The following is a 26617-nucleotide window of genomic DNA, read 5'->3' on the forward strand; positions in this document are numbered from 1 at the left end:
AGACCCAGTGCTCATCCCAACAAGTGTCCTCCTTAATGTCCCTTGCCCCTTTCGCCCCTTCCCCCACCCACTACCCCTCTGGCAACCCTCAGATCGTTCTCTATTTGAGTCTCTTATGGTTTGTCTCCTCTGTTTTTATATTATTAGGGGGGAAGGCTCTTCTTTTCTCAGGGACATGCAGAGGACATGCTGAGATTGTGGTTCTCTGAAAGTCTGGGGGCCAAGGGGTATTTTGCATTGAATGAGCAGAGAGCCAGTAGCACTCAAATATACTTCCTTCTTGGCGCATTTGGTCAGGAGGCCACTGAGAGTAAGGGCACTTGGACTGTCATTGTCACAGGAGCAGGAACCACACCTGCATTCCCAGCAAAGTGGCTAACATATAGATGTTGCTCAGGATTTATGGAAGAAATAGAGGGAGGAAGGAGGCATGGAGGGAAGGAACTTCAGGTGGTGGGAACAGGAAATGACTGCGACCCCCAGACCCATTGACCACGTCGTGACCTTGGCCAAGTCACCTTCCTGTTCAGAATGCGGTTACTTTGGAATTGGCCCTGGGGCATAAAAAGAAACAAAGTAGATGTGACAGATGAGCTCATTTTCTGTTCCAGGTACAGATGTCTCGTAATGTGACCTCACACTGATATCAACATTTTCTCTTAAGTGGCCTCTGAAATTGACAATAGTTGACATGGAAAAAGGGCACCCCCCCCCCCCCCCCCGCCGCACCAAATCATTCAGGGGCTAGACGCATAGACTTCCCAATCTTTCCTGATTAGCTCTCTGTCAGGAAAGTCAATGAAAGGCCTCGAACCAAAGCTCTCCCAGTTGGGGGAAGTGGGAAGGTAAGGAAATCCCTCCTTGTCCGAAGATCTGAGTGTAGAGCCTGAGAAGTCGGGCCTGGTCTGATCCAGATCCCTCTGGCTCTGGAGCCCACAGTGTGTGCCCCAGTCTGGAAACCCCAAGGGTGCGTGTCCCCCTGGGGAGCTGGGGACTGGACCGTCTCCTGCAGCCAGGGAGAGGTTTGCGGGACTTGGAGGAAGCTGCCCAGGGTTTGGCTGGTACACATCCAGGCTACGGTCCTAGCTCAGCCCCTTAACGACTCAGAGACCCCGAGCACCCCGTGTGGCCAGTCTGAGCCTCCGTTCTCTCCTTTGTGAGGCGGGATGAAAACGGTGCTCTCCCAGAGCGGCTGTAGTCTTGAGCAGGATAAAGCGGGTGAAGTGCATTGGCAAGGCGCCCGCAAAGGGCCAGAAGGCTTCCAGTGAGACCCGCTGCCTCTCCCGCCTCTCCTGCTATCACTGCACGACGTCCCCACCGTCTCCTTGGCCCCTTCCCATGCCTTCCTGAAGGACCCAGCCACCTCTCAAGGATGGGATGTTTTTCTATTTAACGTTTTTCTCTCCCACCGGAGTACCAGCTCTATGGGGTCAGGGACCACACCTGCAGGGCCTGGCGTGCCGTGAGGCCTCCATGCACTTTTCGTATAAAAGATATAAGTGAAGGCCCGTAGGCATGCATGCATGAATAAATAACTCCTTGTAGTATGCTGCAGTAAAGGTAAGATTAGGAGAGTGGGGAGGAACAGGAAACAAGGAAAAGCAGAACGTAGATGGAGGAAGGATACAGAAGCTTCCTCGGGACTGGGGTGCCTGGCTGTGGAGGCTGCCGGTGGCACCGAGGAAGGCAGGGTCCCCACGTGGAGTGGCCGGCCGCAGTGGCTGATATCATGTTGGTTATGCCTCTTCTGCCCTGTTGAGAAACCCTTTCGCATTTATTCAGCGCCCAGGAACTGGCAGGGGGTTGGGGAGCCGGGCACAGAAGTACCTCCCAGCTGTGGGGAGATCGGCAGGAAGACGAGGGGGAGCCCAGGGTGCGGTCAGACCGGCCCTGGGGCACCCGACCTGTGACGCAAAGGTCAGGGAAGCTGTTCAGAAGAGAGTCACTGAACTGAGTCTTTAGGGTGGGTTGGAACGCCCTTGTTACAGAGGAAGTGACCCAGACTCAGGCTTGCTCAGGACCGGCCGGCACACTGCTCATACCGTGGTCACCCCACTGTGCCCACACGGCCCAGCCAATGCAGTTTCTGCTTTGTCGGTCACGCGGGAAGCCCAGCCCCGTTTCCCCAGCAGGGTGTGAGGGCTCTGAGTGAGCCTGGCCGGGTGTTGAGCCGGACAGACACTGGATGGAATCTTGCCTACACCAGCACAGGTGTACCCCTGAACATGACTTGACCCGTCTGCATTTGGTCTTTTCATTTGCTGCACTGGACACACCCAAGTACTGCTGGGTTTTTCACGAGCAATGAGCTGATAATGCACGAATGTGCCGTTGTGGCTGCTGTTGTTATTATTTTGGCTTTATTACAATTTTACGTTCTCTCTGCTTATGCCTCGGGCAGCTGTTGGACATCTTTCTTCCTCTCCGCGTTCAGCGTGTGTTTGCAGCTTTTTGTTTCTCAGCTCGCAGGGCAGAAACCAAACAGATGAGACCCCTTCTCTGTGAGGCCTCAGAGAGGTCGTCTGAGTTGCCCTCCTTGCCAGCTTCTTGCCCGGGCAGTGCCAGCTTCTAGAAGGACTGTGTAGTGGGCCCCTGGGCTCTGTGATTCTACAACAGCCGGTGATTATCAGCGGTCCCCACCGTGAGCAGGAAGCCCGAAGCAGGATAAGGCCTGGCCTGTCGGCTTGTTTACGGACTTAGTGGATTACATCTTCTACCTTGTTAGCCACCCTGCTGCACCCAGGAGCCTCCAGGATGCTGGCTCCAGTCGGGGGTTGGATACCTGGGGCCCCAGATGGGCTGGGGAACTGGGGGCCTCTGGGGGCCTTGCAGACTCAGGGGGCATCTGTGGAAAGAGAACTGGCCCCAGCAAATGGGGCACGGAGTGCCGGAGCTTTCTCTCACACACTTTATTGGAAGGGAAGCTCCTGCCACCTGGGCACGAGGCTATACAGGTTTCTTTTCTTCTCCGAGTCATGGCTTTTTCATCTACGAAGAGCAACTTCCCCCCTGTTGTGATGTACATGCTCGCAGATGACGTACACGAGTGCAGTTCATGAACTCCAAAGTCAAATGCAGTGGGGATGGGCGGTGAAGGGGAGTGAAGCTCGTTATGTCCCATCCCAGCCTCCTGAATCCATCCTGGGAAAGAGGACCACAGTGCCACAATTCTCTGTGCCTCGGTTTATCCATCTACAAAATGGAGGGATAACATCTACTTCTACAGGTGCTGTGGGATGGGACACGTGCAAACCTTCGAGCACGTTCTCCGGCACCTGCAAGGTGCTTAGTCGTTGCCCCCATCTCTGCGTCTCTGAGCCTTGGTTCTCCTTGTTTATCAAATGATGAGGTTGAATTATAAGGTAAGAAGAATAGAGAAAGTCACCTTTTCTTACACCTGATTTTATCAAGATAGTAGTCCAAAATAGCTTCCATTTGGCCTCTGCAAGGTTCTCTGGGGGCTGATATTTAACGGGTATTGGGATGAGGTGAATGATAGCTAACACTTTTGAAGCACTTTCTAGAATCCAGGCCTCATGGGCTCAGTGTGTTACCTGACTCGCTCCTATAAAGGTGAGGCAAGGTGGATGTTTGGTCATCCCATTTTACAGACAAGGAAATTGAGATGCAGAAAGGTGGAGTACCTTACACACTTTCACATCTCTAGGAAGTGACTCAGTTGAGATCTGGTCTTTGAGATCATGAGATCCCATGATGAATTGAGATCATGCCCTCACGCTCTGCCCTGAATCGTCAGTAGAGGTTGACCTGGACCCATGATCCTACAAGTTCTTCCATGGAAAGCTCTTATCACTCAGAAACTCCTGAGGGCTGACCCTGTCCAGCAGTCTCCAGGCTGAGCACGCTCTCCTTTGGGGTACTTGGAAACATTCAAGGGCACAGGGCACTGAAGGAAGCTGCTTCCGCCTTCCTGATGTCTTCAGTGCTCTTTGAAGAGTGAGCCAACCGAAATGTGTCTAAGCTCTGTCACTTTCCCTTTCCCACATCACCTTTATAGCACTTCTGTTCCCATTCGTGAAAGAAAGCCATCTTTCTCCTTCATCCTGAAACTAGTATCTGGGGCATCAAACAAAGAAAGGAATTCTTTGAATGCCAAGAAAAAGAGTCTCTGTGAGAAATATTAGAGCAGCAGGCATCTTGTTCATTAAGGTAGCAAATGCATGCAGAGGCAATTCTCATTCTCTTTTGTTTTTACCTATTTATCATCTATCTATCTACCTACCTATCATCTATCTTATCTATCTATCATCTATCTATCTATCTATCTATCATCTATCGAATCTGTCTTTCTGTCCATCCATCCATCCATCCATCCATCCATTCATCTGTCCATCCTTACGTCCATCCATCTGTCCATCCATCCATCCATCCATCCACATATCCAACTTCCCATCTCTTAAAATTTGAGTTCAGGAATGAGAAGGTTAACAGGGTTTGTGCATTAACACACTATTTGAATTTTAAAATAAAATCAGACTTCCCCATTGAATGGCAAGTCAGATTTGGATGATGGGTTTGACAATAAGCACTGGCTTTGCCAATTAGGCTGCATGGCAGGTATTTCCCATAAATTAAATCAGTTAAATGAGAACCTCCAAGGTTTTGACAGATCAGATTTAAAGCTCTTGTACGATATTCCAGAACTGCACTGTTCAATTTGGTAGCCACTAGCCCCACGTGCTTACAGAGCACTTGAAAGGTAGGTAGTCCCAAACTGAGATGTGCTTGAGTATGAAATACACACTGAATTTCCAAGACTTAGTATGGAAAACAGCATGTAAAGTGTTTCATTCATAGTCTGTATATTGACTACATGTTCAAATGGTAATGTTTCGAATATATGGAGCTAAATAAAATCTGTTGTTACAATTAATTTCACCTGCTTCTCTTTTAATTGTAGAATCTCGAAAATTTTAAATGGCACGTGAGGTTTTCATTATATTTCTGTTGGGCAGTGCTACTTTAGAAAATATATGCCTTGGCATTATTTTAATACAATACAAAACTTTTAGATGTCTATCTAAAATGTCAAATCGGTACATGGTCATGGTTTTCAAAATTCTCTTAAAATGTGCACAAACAAAAACTTTTTAAAAAAGTTTATTTATTTATTTTGAGAGAGAGAGAGAGACAGCCTAAGCAGGGGAAGGACAAAGAGAGAGGGAGAAAGTGAATCCCAAGCAGGCTCCACACTGTCAGCACAGAGCTGGATGCGGGACTCAAGTTTGCAACCTGTGAGATCATGACCCGAGCTAAAATCTAGAGTCAGAAGCTCAACCGACTGAGCCACCCAGGCACCCTGAAATCTTTTTTTTTTTTAACAGGTGGGAACATTGTAACCCAGAGAAAGAACATGACTTGCCCAATTTTGTGGCTGTGTAAGTATCCTATAATGGTCACAGAAGATTCACTTGCAACCTATAGATCTTGATAAATACAAGGATATTGACCTTAACGAAGTTTCCACAAAGGTGGAAAGAAGGCTTTTCCTTGGAGAGCGCCTCTTCCGGGTGCACTCTGAGACCTTCCGGCATTTGCCAACTGGTGCCATTTCCAATTACTAACTTGCTGAGTGGCCTTGAGAAGTCCCTTCCCCACTGAATCGTGGTTAGATTATCTGCAAAGGACAATAATAAGCCCCACTGATCAACAGGATCCCTAAGGACCCTTCCGGCAGTGACATTCTGTGACTTGTCTCCTCAGTTTCCTCATTTGTGTGATGGGCATGACACTCCCTCCCACCTCCTGGGGCTGTTGGGAGGACTGATTTGTCCACACTCCTTTTGCTTACAATAGAAGGTGTCTCACAGTGTTAAAACATGTTGCTCTTTTGTGAGATCCTCTCAAGTCTGTGAAGGCACAATTGTCCCATTTCCTAGATGAAGGGGCTGAGCTCAGCCTCGGGGAGATACATGCCCACCCAGGATGTTAATACCCAAACTGGTCAGGTTTCGACCTTGGGACCAAAACTCCACCCCACAGGATCTGTTCATATTATTATTATTGTGGTGAAAAATACACACTATAAAATTTGCCACTTTTACCCTTTTTAAATGTGCGGTCGAGTGACATGAAGTGCATTCATACTGTTGTGCAGTGCTCACCACCATCCATCTCCAGAGCTTTTTGTCTTCCCAAACTAAACTAAACTTTGCCCCATTAAACAATAAAGCCCCTCTTGCCCTCCCTCCCAGCCTCTGACAACCACCATTCAACTCTCTGCCCCGGTGAGTCTGGCCACTCTAACTACCTCATAAGAGTAGAATCAAACATCACGTGTCTTTTTGTGCCTGCTTCTTTCACTTAGCGTGTTGTCTTCAAGGTTCATCCATGTTGGAGCAGGTATCAGAATTTCCTCCCTTTTAAGGCTGGTGAACATTCCATTGTATGGATGGACCACGTTTTGTTTATCCATTCATTTCCTGATGGACACTTGGATCGTTTCCACCTTCTAGCTACTGGTACTAATGCTGCTATGAACACGGGGTACAAGGACCTGTGGAAGCCATTGCCTTGGGATTTTGTGTGTACACACAGAAATGGAGTTTCTGGATCCTATGGCAATTCTATGTTTAAGCCTTGGAGGAACTGCCATAGTATTTTCCATAAGAGGTGTGCCATTTTACTTTCCCACCAGCAGTGCCCAAAGGCTCTTGTTCCTCCACATCCTCATCAATGATTTGTTCACAGGCTCCTTTTTAAACCCAGCCAAGGGTCTATCCATGTGAGTGCAAAGTATAAGCTCAACAAGCTGGCTGCCCAACAAGTGATGGATCATTATGGCCACTGAAGGGACCCAAGAGCCCCTGTGGTGGCCCATCCGGGCCACAGGGATGACTGGTGCGCAGAGCCACATGTGACCATTGAGACTGCCAAGTCTGGAAACCCCAGACCCATTTATAACGTCAAGTGAGTGCCTGCCTCTTCGGTTCACACATAGAGGCTTTGGTCCTTCCTCCAGAAAGCCCTAGAATCTGAGAGATTTAGCTTCAAGGCAACTTGGAAATTCATGACCTTTCCCCAAAGCCTCACATTTCCACAGCCTTCCCGTGTGGGTATGGCATCTTTATTTACCCAGGAGATCAGGTCAAAGTTTTAGAGTCTTCTTGACTTGTCTATTTTGCTCACTTTCTGTGCCTAATCCATTGACAACCCATCGGTTCCACCTTGAGCATCTACCAAGGATGCCATGGCTCTTAACCTCCTCCCCCAGGCTGCCTGGCCCAGGTCACCTTTCTTCCTCGCCACCTTTTAGCAATCACTCCTAACTGTCTCCCTAATTCAGCCCTTCGCACACCAGGCTAGAGGGGTCCTCTCAAACTCTGGGGCAGCTTAGAGTGTCTGTCTGTTCAGACCCACCTCAGCTGCCCATGAAACTGGGGTAAATGGCAGAGGAAGCCCTTACCATGGCCCACAGCCATGCAGGGTCTCATCCCTGGCCTGGCAACTTCCCATAACTCAGCTACCTCTGCTCTCTCTCTTGCCCTCCTCTGGGACCTTTGCAGTGGTTCTTCCTTCCACAAGAATGCCCTTTTCTGGGCCTGGCTCTCTCCTCTAGCAACTGCTTGGATGCACCTGGTGGGGAGGACTTCCCCACCTCCCTCCATAACAGAGTACTACCCTGCCCTGCGCTCCAGTCACCCTACTACCCTCAGTTGTCAGTTCCTGTGTCCCCTCTAACAACTTACCATAAGCTTGGTGACTTAAGAGAAAAGATTTTTATTCTCTCTTTTTAAAATCTCTTTATACTCAGGGCGCCTGGGTGGCGCAGTCGGTTAAGCGTCCGACTTCAGCCAGGTCACGATCTCGCGGTCCATGAGTTCGAGCCCCGCGTCGGGCTCTGGGCTGATGGCTCGGAGCCTGGAGCCTGTCTCCGATTCTGTGTCTCCCTCTCTCTCTGCCCCTCCCCCGTTCATGCTCTGTCTCTCTCTGTCCCAAAAATAAATAAAAAAACGTTGAAAAAAAAAATTTTAAAAAAATCTCTTTATACTCTCTCTTTATTCTCTCTTTATTCTCGCAGATTCTGGAGGCCTGAAGTCCAAAATCAAGGTGTCAGCAGGGCCCAGCACCCTGCAGAGGGGAAGACCCTCACTCTCCTCTTCCAGCCTCTGGTGCCTCCCAACGTTCCCTGGCTTGTGGCCGCATCACCATGGGCTCTGCCCCCATCCCCATGTGGCCTCCTCCTCTGTATCACTATGTGTCCTCTTCAGTATCATGTAAAGACATTGTCCTTACAGCTGGGGTTCACTTTCAACGAGTAAGACCTCATCTCGACTCTTACCTTAATTACATCTCTAAAGATCGTATTTCCAAATAAGGTTATGTTCTCTGCTTCCAGGTAGACATGAACTTTGGGGGCACATTTCACCCCATCCTTCTTTTTCTTCCTTGCATTGATGGCTGTCTGATAGACTCTCTTGTGGTGGTGCTTGTTTTTGGACTCCAGGTATAAGAATGCAAGCTCCAAACGGCAGGGATTTGAGTCTGCTTCTCCCTGCTACTGCTCCCAGTGGGTCCTGGGACAGAGACTCAGTCATGACACGCCTCCTGGAAGATGGAGTCCAGGTGACCCTCAGGGGCTGCATCTCTGTCCGTGATGGTCCCAGTGATATCAGCAGTGCCCCATTAGGCTGGGGATTCCCTCGTTCCTTGGAGCCGGAGCCCCTGTCCCTCTGGACGCTGTCCCTGGAGAGCAGCTGAGAGAGAACCCCCTGTGTCCCTTACCCACCTCCCCTGTCCCCACCCCAGCCAGCCCAGCCCAGCAGGCAGAGTGGGACTCCTTCTGCACAGCAGTTTTAAATGCATTACCTTCTCACCAACTAAGGGTTGCTGGAGGGAGGCGGGTGGGGGAGGGGCTAGATGGGTGATGGGTACTAAGGAGGGCACTTGTTGGGATGACCACTGGGTATTGTATGTTAAGTGAGAAATCACTGGGTTCTACTCCTGAAGCCAAGACTGCACTGTATGCTAATTAAATTTGAAATTAAAATAAATAAATAAATAAATGAATTGCCTTCTCTATGTTTGTTTGTTCTGATGAAAATAGGAAAGCATGGGGTGGATTGACCAGGCGGGTGGACAATTAGGAATGCCTTTGGCTGTATTATACGATTTGTTACTTGTTTTCACATCCTTCTTGGGGTTGGAAGGAGCTATCCAAATTACGTGAAAAGGTGGTGCATGCTTACCGAGAAGAAGAAAGCCACAGACGGAACAGTGAAATGTGAAGAAGGAAAAAAAGAAATCACCTGTTAGCCCACGACCCACAGACAACCGTCTTTGGCTTATTCTCGATCAGTTTTCCAAGCAGCACGAATCCTGGTTGAAATCATATCCTATATCCAATTTAAAACTCTGCTCTCTTTCCCTTAAAATTAGACCATGAGCATTTTCCACGTCATCAGAAACTAATAACAGTTCCCACGTGTGGACTGCTTCTGCTGCGGCAGGGCCAGGCCAAGCTCTGCTCTATTCCAGGGCCATGTTTGCCATGGCGATGAAGCATTTCTTCCATCCTTCCACCAGCCCAGCGAGGAAGTGGTGCCTGAGAAGTGCCGACAGATGCTTGGGGCCCTTCAACCCAGGACAAACAGCTGCCGACATCTGGGGTTGCTGGAGAGATAGCGGGGAGGCTGCAACGGACCGTGTACCCCTGAACCCCCCCGACGGAGTTAAGTCTGCAGAGAGGCGTGTAACCCATGGTGAAAGATTATTGGGGAAAGCATCAGGATGCTTTGCTTCACGTGATGAAAACGTAGCCTAGGGAACATGACACGAAGGAGCCTGTGCTGTCACACAGTCACAAAGCGTACGGCCTCTGCCCTTGCTAACAAAGAGAGCGTCACTGCACACGTGGCTGAGATGTTTTGCAAACCTGGACCAGAGATAGGAACGGCTTCCCCACCACAGTCTCGATGAAACCAGACCAACCGGCACCCAGAAGACAAGTCCGTCTTGAAGTTTACCCAATCCCTGGCCAATCGGAAGAACTCACGACCCTGAACCCTTCACCCTTGATTTTTGCCCTTAAAAGCTCTCACTTGCAAGTCCCCGGGGCGGGGGGGGGGGTGGGGGGGTGGAGGGTGGTTCTGGAACTTCCTGTTCTCTTGGGTGGAGCCACACCAGTAAACAGCCTGTCTTTCTTCACGGCAAAGACCCATGTCAGTCTTTTCTTGGCTGGCCGCGCATCGGGTGGATGAATGTTGGACTACACCCCACAAATTTATACATTGAAATCGAACCCCCAATGCTAGAAAGTGGGGCCTTTGGGAGGAGACTAGGTCATGAAGGAGGAGCTCTCATTAATGGCATTGGAGGCCTTATAAAGAGACCCCAGAGAGCCCCTTTGTCCCTTCTGTCATTCAAGTACACAGTGAGAGGACGGCCATGTTGGCACCAGGAGAGGGGCCTCATTAGACATGCAGTCTGCTGGCATGTTGATCTTGGACTTCCAGCCTCCATGACAGTGAGAAACAAATTTCTGTTGTTTATGAGCCACCCAGTGTGTGGTATTTCTGTTACAGTAGCCTGAACCGACTAAGACAGAGACGTTGCCTTTTTAGGAGATAGAATCAGAGAGTAATCAAGAGAAGAGGCTTTCGCGCCAGGGCTGAGGACTCTTGACCGTAATCCCCAGCTGTGTGGCCCCGAGTGCATCGCTTAAACTCTCTCTCAGGCTCCTTTTCGAGCTCTGACATGGGCCTAGCCATGCCCATCTCACAGGGCAGTGGTGACGCCGAAGCAAGCCCACACGGCGTTCCTAGCCCACTAGGAAGCACGTAGAAAGTGCGCGGAAGGGGCGCCTGGGTGGCTCAGTCGGTTGAGCGTCCGCTTCAGCTCAGGTCACGATCTCACGGTCCGTGAGTTCGAGCCCTGCGTCGGGCTCTGTGTTGACGGCTCAGCCTGGAGCCTGCTTCCGATTCTGTGTCTCCTTCTCTCTCTGCCCCCGCCCCACTCATGCTCTGTCTCTGTCTCAGAAATAAATAAAAATTTAAAAAAAAAAAAAAGAAAGTGCACGGAAGATGACAGCTGCTTCTCTTCTGAATTTAAAATCAGTGTCCTGATTTGACATGTCCATTTTGTTTGCTTAAAAAATAGCCCTCGTTTTTCTTTCTGCGGAAGTCATATATGTTCATTATAGAATCGTTAGAACATAGAGATAAGCAAGGAGGAGGTATTAGTCATCTGTAATGTCACCATCCGGAAATAAAACCTACGAATTACCCTTTTAGTGTTGTGCATGTACATATGTAAATGCACACACACGTAAAACATACATTTTAATGGGATATTGCTATCTTCTCCTAGCTATATTCAGTGAGCACTTTTTTCATGTAAATATATATTTTTCACTGCATCCAGCAGCTGTTTTGCAGGCTACTGACCGTATCTTTATTTGGACAGCAGGTGGCTTCCTATCTCGTCTTGGCTCATCTCCATAATGCACCCCTCTCCACATTGGCGCCATGGGTCTGGGCTGCAGTGATGAGGCCTCTTCTGGACCCAGCCACGCGGGACGATGGAAATGTCATCAAGGATATGACTGTAAAGGTCGTCACGGTTCCTGGAGCATCTCCATTGCCTTATCCCAGTGGGTCCTCGCTCTGCCCCCTTGGGGTTCCCTTTTACAGGTCAGGGACCTGAGGGTTCTGAGAAGCCAAGAAAATACCCAAGAACGTTGACCTCCATGCCTGGATCTGAGCGCAGGGCTTCGGTTTCTCAGCAGAAGCTCGGTTTTACCACACGGGCATGGAGGCTGAGTGGCAGGGCGTCTCTCGAACTCTCTCAACCGGGGCTGGCTCCTCTGCCCCTCTCCCCCGCCCGGAAAACAAACAGATGAACACTCACAGTGCTTCTGGGGGTCCCACCGTCTTCCATTAATAGGAGAACATGAATGTTTGGAGCGGCACCTGGATAAGATGCCTCTTACCCCGCCTGGATGCCACTACCAGGCCAACTTCAGTTGTAACAGTCCTGTCTCACTGTCTTCCCTCTTCTGTTAGCCTCCGAGCCTCTGAGGTGGGACTTTCGTTTTCATCCCCCTAAAATCTGCCTACCGCAGAGGGAATACGGTAGGAGCTAGACTTGCTGAGTCAAGTGAATGGAGAGACATGAATGGCAGAATCTCAGGGCAAAGCTACCTGCCTGGCTAGCACCTTGCGGCCATTCTATACCAAAGGTCCCTACGCTTATACGCCATACAGACCACAAAGGGTTTTGCTTCTATCCATCATCTTGTAAGGTAGGCTGAGTTTCAACTCCAATGATGTGGTTGCACAGTGAGAATGATTTTTTCCTCTGTATTCACCTCTCTCCTCGATTTGATGCATTACTGGTGACACCCTAGGCTGCACTATGAATTCTTATTTTTATTTAGTTTTTATTTTCTTTAATGTTTATTTATTTTTGAGAGAAAGAGAGTGTGAGCAGGGTCAGAGGAGGGGCAGAGCGGGAGACACAGAACTCGAAGTGGGCTCCTGGCTCCGAGCTGTCAGCCCAGAGCCCGATGTGGGGCTCGAACTCACAAACTGTGAGATCATGACCTGAGCCGAAGTCACATGCTTAACCAACTGAGCCACCCGGGTGCTTTGAATTCTTATTTCTAAATATGAATTGAATGGGAGTAACTTGGTGCTTTTTTTTTATATTAGCTGATTTGGGGCAAGTTTCAACAGTTTTGGAAAGTGCTCATTTCTGTCCTTTGCTTGTTTATTTTTTGTGGTCTCAGTCTACTATTTTTCTTATCGGTTTTCATGAGCACAGTGCATAGTAAAGAACGTAATTAGTCACTGTAGGCCACGTTGTGACAATTTGTCCTCCAGATTCTTGGCTGTTTTAATTGTAGTTCAAGGTTTGTTTTCCCAAGTGTAGCCCGTTTGCGTGTCTCTTGCCACTGTGTCTCTTGAATATTTTCATTTGAGAGATTTCTTCAAACACTTTAAAGTTTAGAGTGTCTTCCCTGTTAAAGAGACTTGGTAAGAAGGTGATCTAATTTAGCACGTGTTGTTATGTTTTAAGTTCTCACAGTGTACGTCGTATCTGGAGGTCATTTTGATGCTGGTTATGAAGTGACGTCCCAAGCTCATTTTCCCTCCCAAATATTACAATCCATCTTTCAATTCCACTTATTGGCTTATCTTTGCCATCTGCGTGCGCGCGCACACACACACACACACACACACACAATCCTTTGTGTTATTTTACAGATAAGAACATTGAGACATAAAGAGGCAAATTAATAATCCTGAACTCAACTAGTTAGTGGAAGATCTAAGAGGCACGCTCGTTTCTGTGGATTCCCAATCCAGGGCTCCATCCACCTTATACTACATTATCCTTATTTTGTTAGACACCACAATTTATGAGATCACTTATTTCCACTATCTTTCCAATGAGAACTACACTACCCAGTCTGGCAGCCATCAATTGATATGTGACTATCGGGTGCTTGGAATGTGACGAGTCCCACGGGAGATGCACTGCCGGCAGCAAACACACCGGGTTTTAAAGATTTGGTGCAAGTTACGGAGAGGGAGGGAGGCAAACCATAAGAGACTCTTGGATGCTGAGAACAAGCTGAGGGTTGATGCGGGGTGGGGGAGAGGGGAAAGTGGGTGTTGGGCATGGGGGAGGGCACCTGTGGGGATGAGCACTGGGTGTTGTATGGAAACCAAGTTGACAATACATTATATCAAAAAATAAAAATAAAAACTTAGTGCAAAAAACAAGAAGGTAAATATCTCAATAATGTTTATATTGGTTACCAATTGAAACGATAGGGGGATATTTTGGACTGAATAAAGCGCAGCATTGACATTAATCGCAACTACTTTTTTTCGTTAAGTTTAATGTGAATATTAAAAAAAATCATATATGTAGCTCGTATTATGTTCTGACTAGACGGTGTTGGAAATTAGATTCTCAACTCTCTGTGGGGCTGTGGTTGTTCTGTTTTCTTATCATTTGATCCCAGCAATGAACACTGTCCCCAGTACACAACAGATGCTAAACATTGGTCAAATGAATGAATGTGAAGATACCTGAATGCCCAACTACAACCACACCCCCACCCCTTTCTTGAAAGTCGGTTTCATGCCCAACGCGGGCTTGGACTCACGGCCCCGAGACCAAGACTTGAGCCGAGATCGAGTGTCAGATGCGTAACCAACCGAGCCACTCAGGCACCCCAGTCACGCCCCCTTTTGAAAGGATCTGGTTTTCAAACACCACGCTTGCTAACTTGCCTTTTCTCCTTCAAGCTTGGCTAGGCCACATGATGAGGCTCCAAAAGGATCCTTAGTCACTAGGGATCAATAGGAAGCAATCCAGGAGGGGACAGGAACTCAAGCCACATGGGCAGCCTGTTTGAGAACCCTGACGTGTCAACAGAGGGAATAAGCCTGTGGTTCTGACGGTGCCTTGGCTGAGCACAGACAAATCTTAGATCTCAGGTTTCCACTTGCCTCATTGCCTCTCTCTCTCTCTCAAGCTCTCTCTCCCTCTATCCAAAGCATCCCAGTCCTCCTCATCAGGTGCTTCCTCAGCTTCTCTTTAAGAAGTCCTGTGCACCTACATGTCCTTATTCAGCCTTCCACCACACGTGTAAGTGGACAGCACAGCGGTTAGGGGTGCGGGCTCCGAGCTGGAGGGCCCAGCTTCGAATCCCATCCTTCCCACGTGTCACCTTTTCAATCATCGGGAAGTTGCTTTACCTCTCTCTGCCTCTTCTTCTTCGTTTGTGGAATCAGCACCGGACATAATAATTCTACAGTGTTTAGGGCCGTCTCGGACACAGTCATTACTTAATAGATATTCATGAATCTTCCCCATCAGAAGATAGCAGGGCCACCTAGAACTCATTCTAATTTGTAAACCGCACTCACCTTTTTGTTTACCTGTGATCTTCTCTGGGTCCCGTGAGTCACAATCTGGGAGTTCAAGCATTCCATTTTCTCTGGACCTCCTTACGTTCCTGGTTGGCACGGAGGAGTCTAGGGGGAACAGGGACCACATGACCATGTCTCACGAGACAGGAAGCAGAGTTTGGCTGTGTGGGGTGATTGCAAAGTCCCTAGATGGGGAAGAGTGGGCTTGAGATACTGCCAAGACTCTGCCACTAATTCATCACTTGGTATTTCCTCTCTCTAGAAATTCGTTTCCTTATCTATAAAAAGAAAGGTATTGAGGCGATACATGTTTCCCAAAGTGTTTTCTGGAAAACTTGGGTCCTATCAGATGGTTATTGAGAAATGACCTGTTTTAGTTTGGGTTCCCCCCAACGCATAATCTGAGCAAAGGTTTTGGTGACAAGTGGATTAGTCAAGAATTGATCCTGAGAAGCACAGCGAGGGTCAAGAAGTTGGACAAGGGAGACGGGAAAACCACAGAGGGAGAATTGAGGGGCAAGCTGCCAATGTGGGGAAGAGGGGCTCTATCTTCCTGGGATCCCTTGAGACACCGAAGGCAACATGCCACGGATTGTCCTGCCAAGGGATGAGGAATCTGGGTATTTAACACCCAACTCCTGTGCCTCATTGTTTGAGGATTTTTCTGGAAGTGTGAACTCTGCCTGGGCTGAGAAAGGTCTCAGGCAAAGACAGAGAAGCTTCATGAGGTCAGAAGCCACAGACTGTCTGCTGAGGGCCAGGTAACTCCGGGGGACCAAGAAAGATGGCTATGCCACTCTGCGGGGCAGTCAAGTAGAGGGACAAAGATCTTGAGGTTGGTCGAAACCTTGCCACTTTATGGTCGTGTGACTCAGAGTGAGTTCCTCAGTTGTGTGAAAGGTCAGCTTCATAAGCATAACAAGGTTGAGGTGAGGACTAAAAGTGACTCGAACATACAGAACATACAGAAGCCTCTTCCCGGTGCCCCCATCATAAATGCTGCCTGTTTTATTTTATTATTATTATACTAAATAATTATTACTTACTCGACCGGAGAGAAATTGGTCTAACTGGGTTGCGCGCAGCACCCCCACCGTGCTTTTCCACCGATCCTGGGTTGATGCCGCGTGAGATGAGACCTCCATTTCCTCCCGCCTTTATGACGGTTTGTGAGTTGGGAAGAAGTCCCTTTACCCCCGGCAGGACACCTACGCAGCAACATACCCAGAAACGGTGTTGGCTGGAAACGTGCGGATTTCTGGGGCATCTCTCTGACGTCTTTTCACAGACACACAGCTGTGCAGAGAACCCTCGGTGAGCACACACCCATCTGGCCACGCCTGCATCATCGTCTGGTTTGGCCAAGGCGCACTGGGCCACCTCTGTGCCATCGCAGAATGAGAGGAAATACTCACTGGTCCTCGAAGTCATTTGAGAACCAGGTAAGCGCACATTTCATTCCTCTTTGTAGAACTCTGAACTATCAGAGTAAATAAATAACTAAAATACCGAATCGGTGACCAGTTTGGCCACGTGTCCAGAGGAACAGAAACAGAGTTGGTGGGAGCATGTGAGAGGGAGCCTTTCAAAGCCTTCCAGGTATGTTGTTCGCTTGAAAATGTATAGTGTGGGGGAGTCTGGGTGGCTCGGTCGGTTGGGCGTCCGACTTCAGCTCAGGTCACGATCTCGCGGTCCGTGAGTTCGAGCCCCGCGTCGGGCTCTGTGCTGATGGCTCGGAGCCTGGAGCCTGCTTCCGATTCTGTGTCTCCCTCTCTCTCTGCCCCTCCCCTGTTCATGCTCTGTCTCTGTCTCAAAAATAAATAAACGTTAAAAAAAAAATTAAAAAGAAAAGAAAATGTGTAGTGTGGAACGGGGCTTGCCAGAGGCTGGGAGTGCAGGGGAACAGGGAGTTAGTGTTTAACGGATACGGAGCGTCGGGGGCTCCGGCTGGGGAGGATGAGAAGGTTCTGGTGGTGACAGTGACAAGAACAACTGAATGTACTTACTGCCACTGAACTGCACACTTAAAATGGCTGAAATGGGATATTAAAATTATATTAAATAAAATCGATATTAAAATTATATGTAATTAAATGTAATTATTTATTTCATTATCTAATTATATATATTAATATATTATATTAAAATATAATATATAAATTATATAATATATCATATATTAATTAATTAATATATTATATATAATTATATAATATATGATATATTATATAATTTATATAATATATAAATAATAATATAAAATATTATATTAAAATATAAAATGGGCATTTTATACTATGGATGTTTTACCAAAGTCTTAAAAATAAAATTTAAATTAATTTTATTAGTTTACTTTTGAGAGAGAAAGAGAGAGCGCACAAGCAGGGGAGGGGTACAGAGAGAGACAGAGAGAGAGACAGAGACAGAGAATCCCAAGCAGGCTCAGCGCAGTCAGCAGGAGCCCGATGTGGGGCTCGATCTCAGAAACCTTGAGATGATAACCTGAGATGAAATCAAGAGTCGGACACTTAACCCACTGAGTCACCCAGGTGCCCCAATAAAATTTAAATTAAAAAAAGAAGAAGAAGAAGGGAAAACACGTGTAGTGTGGGGTATCTACTATGTCCCTCCAGATGGTAGGGGGTCAATCAAGGACAAAGACACACAGGACCCTGGCAGGGTTATGCCCACCTTCTAGAGGGGAAGACAGGCCCAAGGAGGGAGCTTTATGATCCAGGAAGAGAGGTGTTCAAATCATAGACTCCGGGGGGCTGTGGACGCACAGAGAACGGATTCTGGGAATGGTGGTTCTCTGGAAAGTCTTCCTGGGCGGCCGCAGGGTTAGAGGGGGTGGATGTGGCTCTGGTAGAAGGAAAAGCAGGTCTGGAAGCTGGAGGCGGGGGCGGGAGTGGGGGGCGGAGAGCCCAGGATCCAGGCATGAGCCAGAGGCAGGCCCAGTGCTGCAGGGGAGGAGGCGGTGAGGGGTGAGGAGGGAGGGCCTGGAGGATGGGACTGGAGAGCGAGAAGCTGCCAGATCAGGAGGCAGTGAATCATTTCCCCCCGGGGGGCAGTGGAAAGCCACCTGAGGGTTTAGGAAGGGGAATGACACATTCACACGAGTCTTTCTGACAGCTCACAGTGGAGGAGTCTGGAAGGCAGGTGAGAGTGACAGGGAGCAGTGTGGCCACCAGAGAAACCCTTAATAGAGTGGCGGTCAGCTCTGCGGGACAGCAGGGTCCCGGGATCCAAGCGTGCAGGGCGGGGTGTATCTGCAGGTCACGGAGGGAGGAGTCATGAGTGGGGCACGGATTCCTGGCTTGAGCAGCGGAGCAGACGGAGAGCTTGGCAAATGTTTGCTGCCTGCCTGTTCAGGCGGGTGGATGGATACTGGGCTGCTTTTGAACCTCCGTGCCTTTTTTTTTTACATGTCTATTTATTCAGAGAAAGAGCAAGAGCGGGGGAGGGGCAGGGAGCGAGGGAGAGAGAGAATCCCAAGCAGGCTCCACGCCCAGCACAGAGCCCGACGTGGGGCCCCATCGCACAACCATGAGATCGTGCGCGACCTGAGCGGAAATCACGGGTCAGACGCTCAACCAACTGAGCCGCCCAGGCGCCCCTGAGATTCTGTGCCTTGGAGCACACCGTTCACCTCGAGATAGTCTAGTTCCCCGAGTCCCTGAAAACGCATGCCAAGCCTCCTCCGACCCTCCCCTTCCAAACTCGCTTGTTCAGGTTCCCCCGGCATCCTGCCATTTCCTCTTTCTAAGCGCCCTTGACCTTGCCAGCTCACCCCTCTGCCTCTGCACGCTTTAATGAAAGGAGGGACTGTCTTCCCTCTGTGCTCCCAGCATCTGCAGGACGGAGGGTGTTAAATTAGTGCTTGTTGAATGGACCAGCACGTTTACCCCGGACTTCCAATTCACCGGATTATAAGCCCCAGAAGAGCGAGAGTCCCACTTGCCTCGTTCACCCTCCTGTTCACCGAGTCTGCCTGTCACATCCGAAGTGTCTGATCGGAAGCATTTGGCCTGGATTAACTGGCAGAGCCGGAATGGATTTTCTTACAGGGTCATATTAGAAAAGTATAGCTGAACGAATCTTTGCTCCTGCCAAACTTCCGTAGTACTGTGGGACAGCAAGCGTTAGCATTCTTTCTACAACTTTCTCATATGTACCTGTGAGAGGGAATTTAGCACACATACTCATGCACTTCATTCATTCATTCATTCATTCATTCATGTATTTATTCTTTCAACACTGTCTTTCGATCTGCTCCGGTCACAGAAACCCAGGTGTTCACTTGCTGGCTCTGGACACCGTCCTCCACCAACGAAACGGGGCGATGGCAAAGCTGGAGATTGTCGTGAGGGTATGGTCCTCGCCAGGATGTTCATTCGAAAGAACACAGAGGAGATGTGTGATCCCTTTTCCTCATACTTGTAAAGACCTACGTCTAAAGACCTACAGTCTCTGGGAAGCAGATGTCAGCTCCCCCAAGAGGTCTGACGACGCAGGGAGAAGCTTCTCTGTGAGTTGGGCCTCCTGTGTGAGAAGGCTTTCTTAGTGGCTGGGTGTGGACACGGTTGACGTGTCGTCCGGCTTTCTTCCACACGGGGTACCGGTCGGGATGGGTGATCTCCGCGTTCGTTCTAAGTTTCTGGAATCCTAAGGCTGAGTGAGTCTTTTGCAGGGTTACTTTCCTTCAGCCTAGCGTTCATAACTTTTCAACTGATTTGTTAGCATCTCGAATGGAGGGGCCACATCCCATCAAGCCAGGGTCATGGTCCAGAAATGTTAGATTTGAACCTTTGTTTGGCTTCTCATCCGCTGTGTGACCACAGGGTAGTTACATAACCTCTCTGAGCCTCATGTCCCCCTTCTAAAGAGAGGAGCCCCACACCTGCCTCCTGGGTTGCCACGGAAATTACCTGAGATAGCATATGTAACAACACGCAGGACCACCTCTGGTACAGGATGGGGGTGGGGTGGGGGGAGGAATATAATCATTTATGGTCGCGTTTCGCCTCTCTGCTCTGTCAATTTTGGCAAGCGACTTCGGAGAAAAAAAAACGGGACCCACCTTCATGATTCCATTAATTGATGTATGCAAAGCTCTCAGGACAACCTCTGCCACAGGTAAAGCATTAACATATAAATGTTAGTAATAATTATTACCTTTAGGGTGCCCTTCTAACACCCTGCACATCCCCCCGCTTCGTTCTCCTGGATGTCTTGTAATTACCAATCTTCACCTGCCTGGCCCACCACCCGCCGCAGTGCCTCCTTGTTCGCCCCCAGCCCTTGCCCTGGCACCCACACAGAGCCCGGGTCATAGCAAACGTCTAAGTCATCCACCGTAATTAACGAATGCAGCGGCCACCGTCGCCCGAAGCTCCACTTCGCGGCTCCGTATTAGGCTCCCTGAGTGATCTCCCAGAAGCACTGCCTGAGGAGTCTTGCCTCGGGCCAGGGTCCCCACAGTGCACAGCTCTGGGGGTTAGCGGGCACTTTGGAGTCTCCTCAGATGCCCCCGCTGGGCGCCCTGGCCGCTGTGGGCATGCTGTCTCTGGGTGCCGCGCAGCCTCGAGGCCCTACCTGCAGGGCAGGGTCCAGTGTGCAGGGCGCTCCGGACCCCCAGGAACACCCGGGCGTGGGGTGCAGCGCCTGGGTAATCAGCACTTCTCTGTGCTATGTGAGGGATTCCTGGGAAGCCACACTAACCCTTTAAACGGAGTTTCCGTGGCAATAAAATATTCCAGGAAAACGTAAAGTGCTGGCAGTCACATCTCATTTCTGACTCTGCAGCTGGGGAGAGGCTGGTGTTGGCACAGATAAGAAAGAGAATGCCGGGGGAGTGTCTGGTATTCCAATTAGTTCTGTGTTTCTCCCAGGCTGGACTTCGGGGCTGACCCTGTTTTGAAATATTTGGGCAAAGGGGTGTTGACGCGAAGCTGCTTGTGTACACAGTTTTCCTGTGGGAACCAAGTCCCTAACATGGGTCACACAGGCACTTACTTCCTACCCCTCATGTGGATTCCCAGGCCCGGAAACTTGTGGCGGGGCTCCGTCTCCCAGGAAGATGCTGTGAAATACAGCCAGGAGCAGGTTTGGGGAGCTGGAGGTGGGGTGCAGGGGAGAGCCATGTATTTTGAAATTATTCGGATTGTATGCAATGTTAAAGAGACCCCAATTTGCCTAATTAAGCCTCAAAAAGATTCATTTATTGGAAGGACGCTGGCTAGCAAGAGTTGAACAGCAAAGATGCCTAAAGGGAGGGGACTAGAGAGGTTTGGGGGACCTGAGCAGCGGCGTCTGGGGCTCTCTGGAGCAGGGGCTGCCCATGTTCCCCGTGACGTGCCCCAGCGGAAATATCTTCCAACCCAGGGCCGCGTTCAACTCGCGTCTGGTAGTGCAAAAGCAGCCGTGGACCACAGCACAAAGGAGGAGCGTGCCTGCCCGACGTTATTTACAAAAGCAGGCAGTTGGCCAGTTTGGCCCTGGAGCAGGAGGTGAGGGGGCCAAAGTTGCTCAGCAAGCAAGGAACGCCCCCCGCCCCGCCTCGCCCGACTTCCCTCCCTGGGCGTGACTCCGCCTCCAGATCCTCTCAAAGGGGAATCCTGATTGGTGAGCGCTGCGTGGTGACTGGGTTAGTAGCCCAGCCCGAAGCCAATCAGTTCGCTGTCACCGCTGACCACAGTGATTGGCTCAAGTTGGTCCAATCAGAGTAAAGAAAGCACTTTTGCGCCTTGAAAAGGCGGAAAAGGGACTTTCACCTTTGCCTCCCTCCCCCTCCTCTCTCCCTCACCCCTCTTTCTACGTTTTTCCCCCCTTCCCTCTCTCAACCCTCTGTGTCTCCTGTCCTCCCTCCTTCCCTCGCCTGTACAGGTGTAGTTGATAGCTGGGAAGGAGTTCATGGAATCTGAGGGTTTCATTGACCAGGATCCAAGGCTCTCGCCCACGTCCCTTTCCACTTGGAGTTACATCAGCCTGAGACAGATCGGTGTTCTCAGACTTTACTATGTGCCAGGTGGCAGCGAGCCCTGGGCCCTGGGGGTATAGAGGTAGATACGCCCCTCCCCATGTCCACAACAAACCCATGGTCGATGAGGAAGATGGACACACAAGAAAACCACAATACAGTGTGGTGCAGCAAACACTGAGAGAAGGGGGAGAAGGAGGAGGCCCCGGAACAGAAGCCTGGAGGAAAGAGACTGAACAGAGCCTGGGGAGAACTGAAGTATGAAAGGAGCACAGACAGGGACACGCAAATGTGGTGGCAGAAGGTGGGAAACTCTACCGTGTTCGGAGCTGGCTCTTCATGTCTTCCACACCCCACCTGCTCCTGAGACCCGGGCTTCTTTAGAATAACGGATCGGGATGGAGAGAGGAGCCTCGATGCTGCCACTCAGCAGCTACTGGAAGCCTCAGCGGGCCGGTGCTGGGAGCAGCTGGCAGGGGCACAGCCCAGTGATGGCAGAGTAAAGAGCTGGCCCTCCAGGACGGATGTCTCCGGGCCACGTGGACAATCTTCAAGCCTCTGCCCGAGCGACTACCATGCATTTCTGCAGCCCCCTGGACTCTGTAATGGGAAGTCTGAGGCTAGACTGATGTCAATCGAATAGACTTGCCTCCCCATTGTGACTCAGAGACATCCCCTCTGTGTGACCTTGGGCAAGTCATTTTACCTCTCTCTATGCAGTTAGCTCATTTGGCCAATGGGACTAGTCTCTAGGAATGGCCCGTGGGTCTGGAAAGCATAAATACCGAGCGCCTGGCATATAGGACGTGTAGACACAAGACAGTACGATTATCAACTCAGCAAAACAGGCGCCAGGACGAGAAGGGGTCAATGGAATCAGAGGGTTTGGGGAGCCAGTGGGGTGGCTGACACGTATGAAAACAGGTGGAGACTCCTGTCTATACCCTTGGGCTGCTTGAGTCATGGGCTGACCCAGACGTGCCCTCAATTTTGGATTTTCTCCTTACATGTCAAGGCCTACCCACATACTTAGCCTTGGAAGAGGACATGACCTTTGACCCTTGGGCAGATGCCCAGATCTTTCTATTCACCCAAATGCCTGAACACTGGAGCTTCAAGCACTCACCATGTATATTTGTTTAAAAAGTAGGTCTGTTTAGGGGCACCTGGGATGGCTCAGTTGGTTGAGCATCTGACTCTTGATTTTGGCTCAGGTCATGATCCCAGGGTCATGGGATCGAGCCCCACGTCCGGCTCCACACGGAGTGTGCATCCTGCTTGAGATTCTCTCTCTCTCTTTGTCTCTGCCCCTCCTCTGCTCACATGCTCGTGTGCTCTCTTTCTGTCTCTAAAATAAAAAATAAAATAAGGACGCCTGAGTAGCTCAGTCGGTGAAGCGTCTGACTCTTGACTTCAGCTCAGGTCATGAGCTCACGGTTCATGAGCTCGAGCCCCGCACTGGGCTCTGCGCTGACCGCGCAAAGCCTGCTTCTAATTTTAATTATTAATTATTAATATATTCATTGACCTGTTTGAATAATTAAGCCCAATACTATTTTTTAAAACCGCTTTAGCTGACCCAGAATGTCCTGTGCTTTGGAAGAAGGATCTGCCTTGCTTGGCCTAGTTGGCGGGTTTCGCAAAACCTTAATTTCCTTTTCTCCCGCTGCCTCCAAATCTTCAGCGAATAGCCCCCGGGAGAAGCCATTGTCTTCTGCATCTTGAGGCACTGATGGTTTTAGGATCCAGAGCCTATTTGATGTTTGGAAGGGGAGAACCCCCAGGGGGTGATTTGTTTCTCTTGTTGGGTCTGTGGCCAGCATTTGTGGGTGCTTTGTTTTCACAGCTGCAACCACCTCCGAGGGAGCAGAGCCTCCGTCGCCCAGATGGACCCAAGCAGAGAGCAACGTGTCCGTCCACACTTTTCACTTGTGGACACATGCACGGAAGGGGGATGGGCTCCGTGAGATGGGAATTCAAGGTCCAGAATGTTTGGACTTGTGGCTCCCAAAGGACTGCCTCCTGGAGCGGTGGTCTCCTTCCTCACGCTGTTCTGGTGGAAAGGGCACGAGCTCTGGAGGGAGGAGCCCCTAGGACATGCACACAACGTCTGAAGCTCAGGGTCACGGTTGGAGAAGCAGGGGTCATAGAAGTCACCTCCAGGAGTGCTCCCAGGAAGAAGCGCGACTTGGAATGGGGACATGGGTCAGACCGCCTGCCCTTCTGTCTAAGGTGGCTTTGACAGAGCAACGACTGAGGGTGGGGTTCCAAGTGACAGCGGCCTGGCTATTTCCAGGACAGTGAGAAAAAGGCCTTCATTGCAGCAAAGTGTCTCTCGCAGCACCTTTACCGCAGGACCCTGGAATGAGAACTGGGGCCTCTCTGGGGCACACGGATGACACGAACTTGAGGACCCCTGGCTCAGGGTCTGTGGGCGGCCTGCCAGGGAAAGCACAGAGAAGCTGCCTTGGGTGGCCTTGTAACCAGCCTCTCCACCTCAGGTATTTATTCAGTGTGCAGAGAGAGCCCTGGACAAGACCTTGGAGGCGCAGAGATGGGCCAGGCATGGCCCCCTCCTACAGACATCCCAGTTCAGTGGTTGCCTTATTTTAGCTATTTGGGCCTCTGGGAAGTGGGGGAGGGATGTTCTCCTGTTCTAAACTGATAAGCCATGAGATGAATCCCCATGTGCAACGGATTCTGCTCAAGGCACTAGAGACACAGTAAATAAGGCCAGCTCCCTGCCCCGGGGGTGCTCCTGCTCTGGGGCACAGGTGGCTGCTAAGCCTTGTCAGAAATCAACTCTAAACCCTTTGGCACGATGGTCGAGATCTTTTTAAAAAAAATTTTTTTTAATGTTTATTTATTTTTGAGAGAGACAGAGTGTGAACAGGGGAGGGGCAGAGAGAGGGAGACACAGAATCCGAAACAGGCTCCAGGCTCTGAGCTATCAGCCCAGAGCCCGACTCGGGGCTTGAACTCACAAGCCGTGAGATCGTGACCTGAGCCGAAGTCGGACGCTTAACCAACTGAGCCACCCAGGCGCCCCACAATGGTTGAGATCTTTAACAATTTGGCTGCACCTGCATTTCCCCGTCTTTCCTTTTCCAGTCTGCTCCAGTTCCCCCTGATAGGGCCATGCCACCCTCCAGGGCCTGGAATGTTCAGGCCTCAAAGCTCTGCCCCTCTGGTCTCTCTACAGGGAGACTGTTTTTCCCCAGACTCAATCCACTCATATCATTCTTACCCTTGAAGGTCAACGGCAGACGTGAGGAGGTTACTATAGGGGGCTCGGTCTTTTGGGAACCAATGAGAGGAGTTTTGAATTCCCACCAACCTAGGGGAATATAGAAAAGTCTGCTCCTCTCCAGCTTGAGGGGGCGGGGGTTAGATTTAAAATTAGTCTGGAATGCTCATTGGTGGGTTGGAGGAGGGGGCGGTGGGAGAAAGAAGGAACTTGTTTTTACTCAGCACAGACTTTCTGCCAGACCTGGAAGGGTTCTCTTCCCTATTTGTTATAGCCTGTCCAAGTTAAAATTCAAGCCTTGCCAGCTTCTAGCTACGTGACCTTGGGCAATTCCACAAATCTCTTTTCTTTGGTCTTCTTATCTGTAAAATGGCAAGAATAACAGCATAGTCCTTGCTGTCAGGTTTAAATTACTTAAGGCATCTCTAGGATTCTGAGACGCGAGATAGGTGTCGGCTGTTATAAAATGACCCTCAGTGTCACAAGCGCTGCATCCTTATTTTGCTCTCTCTAAAGATTTTTTTTTTCTCCTCTCTGTTTCTCAGGTGGTAAAAGGCTCACAGAGGCCAGCCGAGCGTGTCCGGAGTCGCAAGGAGAGCTCGGCAGGGTCGGGTTTCAAAACCAGAGCTCCCTGTGCATTGTGACGCATACCATTCTGGCTGTCTGTTCCCACTGATTCCAACGCCTGCGCCCTCAGGCTCTGCCGGTGTCGGTTCCTGGTTTGCGCTGCGGTTCTTCGCTTCCGGTAATGAGTTCTCTGTCAATTACCCGCTCCTGCCCCCGTGGTCTCCAGGGCTGCGCTGGCCAATTGTTCCTTCAGGCCCAGGTCTGGGCAGGCGTCTCAATTTGGGCAGCTATTTCGTGGTCAATCACAATCTAAAACAGAGACAGCGAGGCAGCCTTACGCCCAGTGATTTCTGGAGACCAGCCAGCCCTGTCTCCCAATAAAGACACTCCATCTCTCAGCATGGAGTTTTCCAGTAGACGTGCCATGCTAAGCCCGGCCAGCGCTAATTATAATTGGTTCTGGCTAGTTCCCGCAGGAGTTGTTAAATTCTTTATTTGCCCACTTTCTGGGGGCGGTTTTCTACCTTTAAGAAAGGACCCCTTAAGAAAAAAATAAAAAATAAATAAAAGAAGGAACCCCTTGCATCCCTGAAAAAAAAAAGCGTCTCCCCTGATCCATGCTAAAATATATCCTCTTACTACTATCCTTCTCATGCCAGCTATCAGTGGTCTCTTTAAGTGGACAGGTTTCGGATCACTAGAATATTAGTGCTGGTCGTTGGTGTGGTGGCCGGATGGCGTGTGCCCTGATTTCTCTGATAGACCTTAAGCTTGGGGTTCCAGACATCAGGTTCTCTGTAGGGAATGTTTGCTGGCGAACGACCTTCCCTGCAATGAGGACTAGCGAGTGGAAACCCTGCCCGGTTATCCTTGTGGTTTATACAGATTGAATCAGACGCTTATGGGGTTCAACACTTG

The 26617-nt window shown here is 49.9% G+C and overlaps 1 long non-coding RNA gene across 2 annotated transcripts; it reads right to left on the reverse strand.

Annotated features, from left to right (window-relative positions):
• Positions 1-4028: 4028 nt before the first annotated feature.
• Positions 4029-26228, reverse strand: LOC122235064. Of its 2 annotated transcripts, XR_006213172.1 has the most exons (5): positions 25784-26228; positions 22204-22485; positions 14904-15011; positions 5472-5638; positions 4029-4077 (listed from the first exon to the last, which is right to left on the reverse strand). It is a non-coding gene; the product is annotated as an uncharacterized LOC122235064 (long non-coding RNA). The 2 variants fall into 2 exon arrangements; XR_006213171.1 differs by lacking the exons at positions 4029-4077; positions 5472-5638; positions 14904-15011 and adding an exon at positions 21122-21403.
• Between the last annotated feature and the right edge of the window lie 389 nt (positions 26229-26617).

This window comes from Panthera tigris, chromosome F2, assembly GCF_018350195.1.
Source record: "Panthera tigris isolate Pti1 chromosome F2, P.tigris_Pti1_mat1.1, whole genome shotgun sequence".
NCBI classification, from domain to species: domain Eukaryota; kingdom Metazoa; phylum Chordata; class Mammalia; order Carnivora; family Felidae; genus Panthera; species Panthera tigris.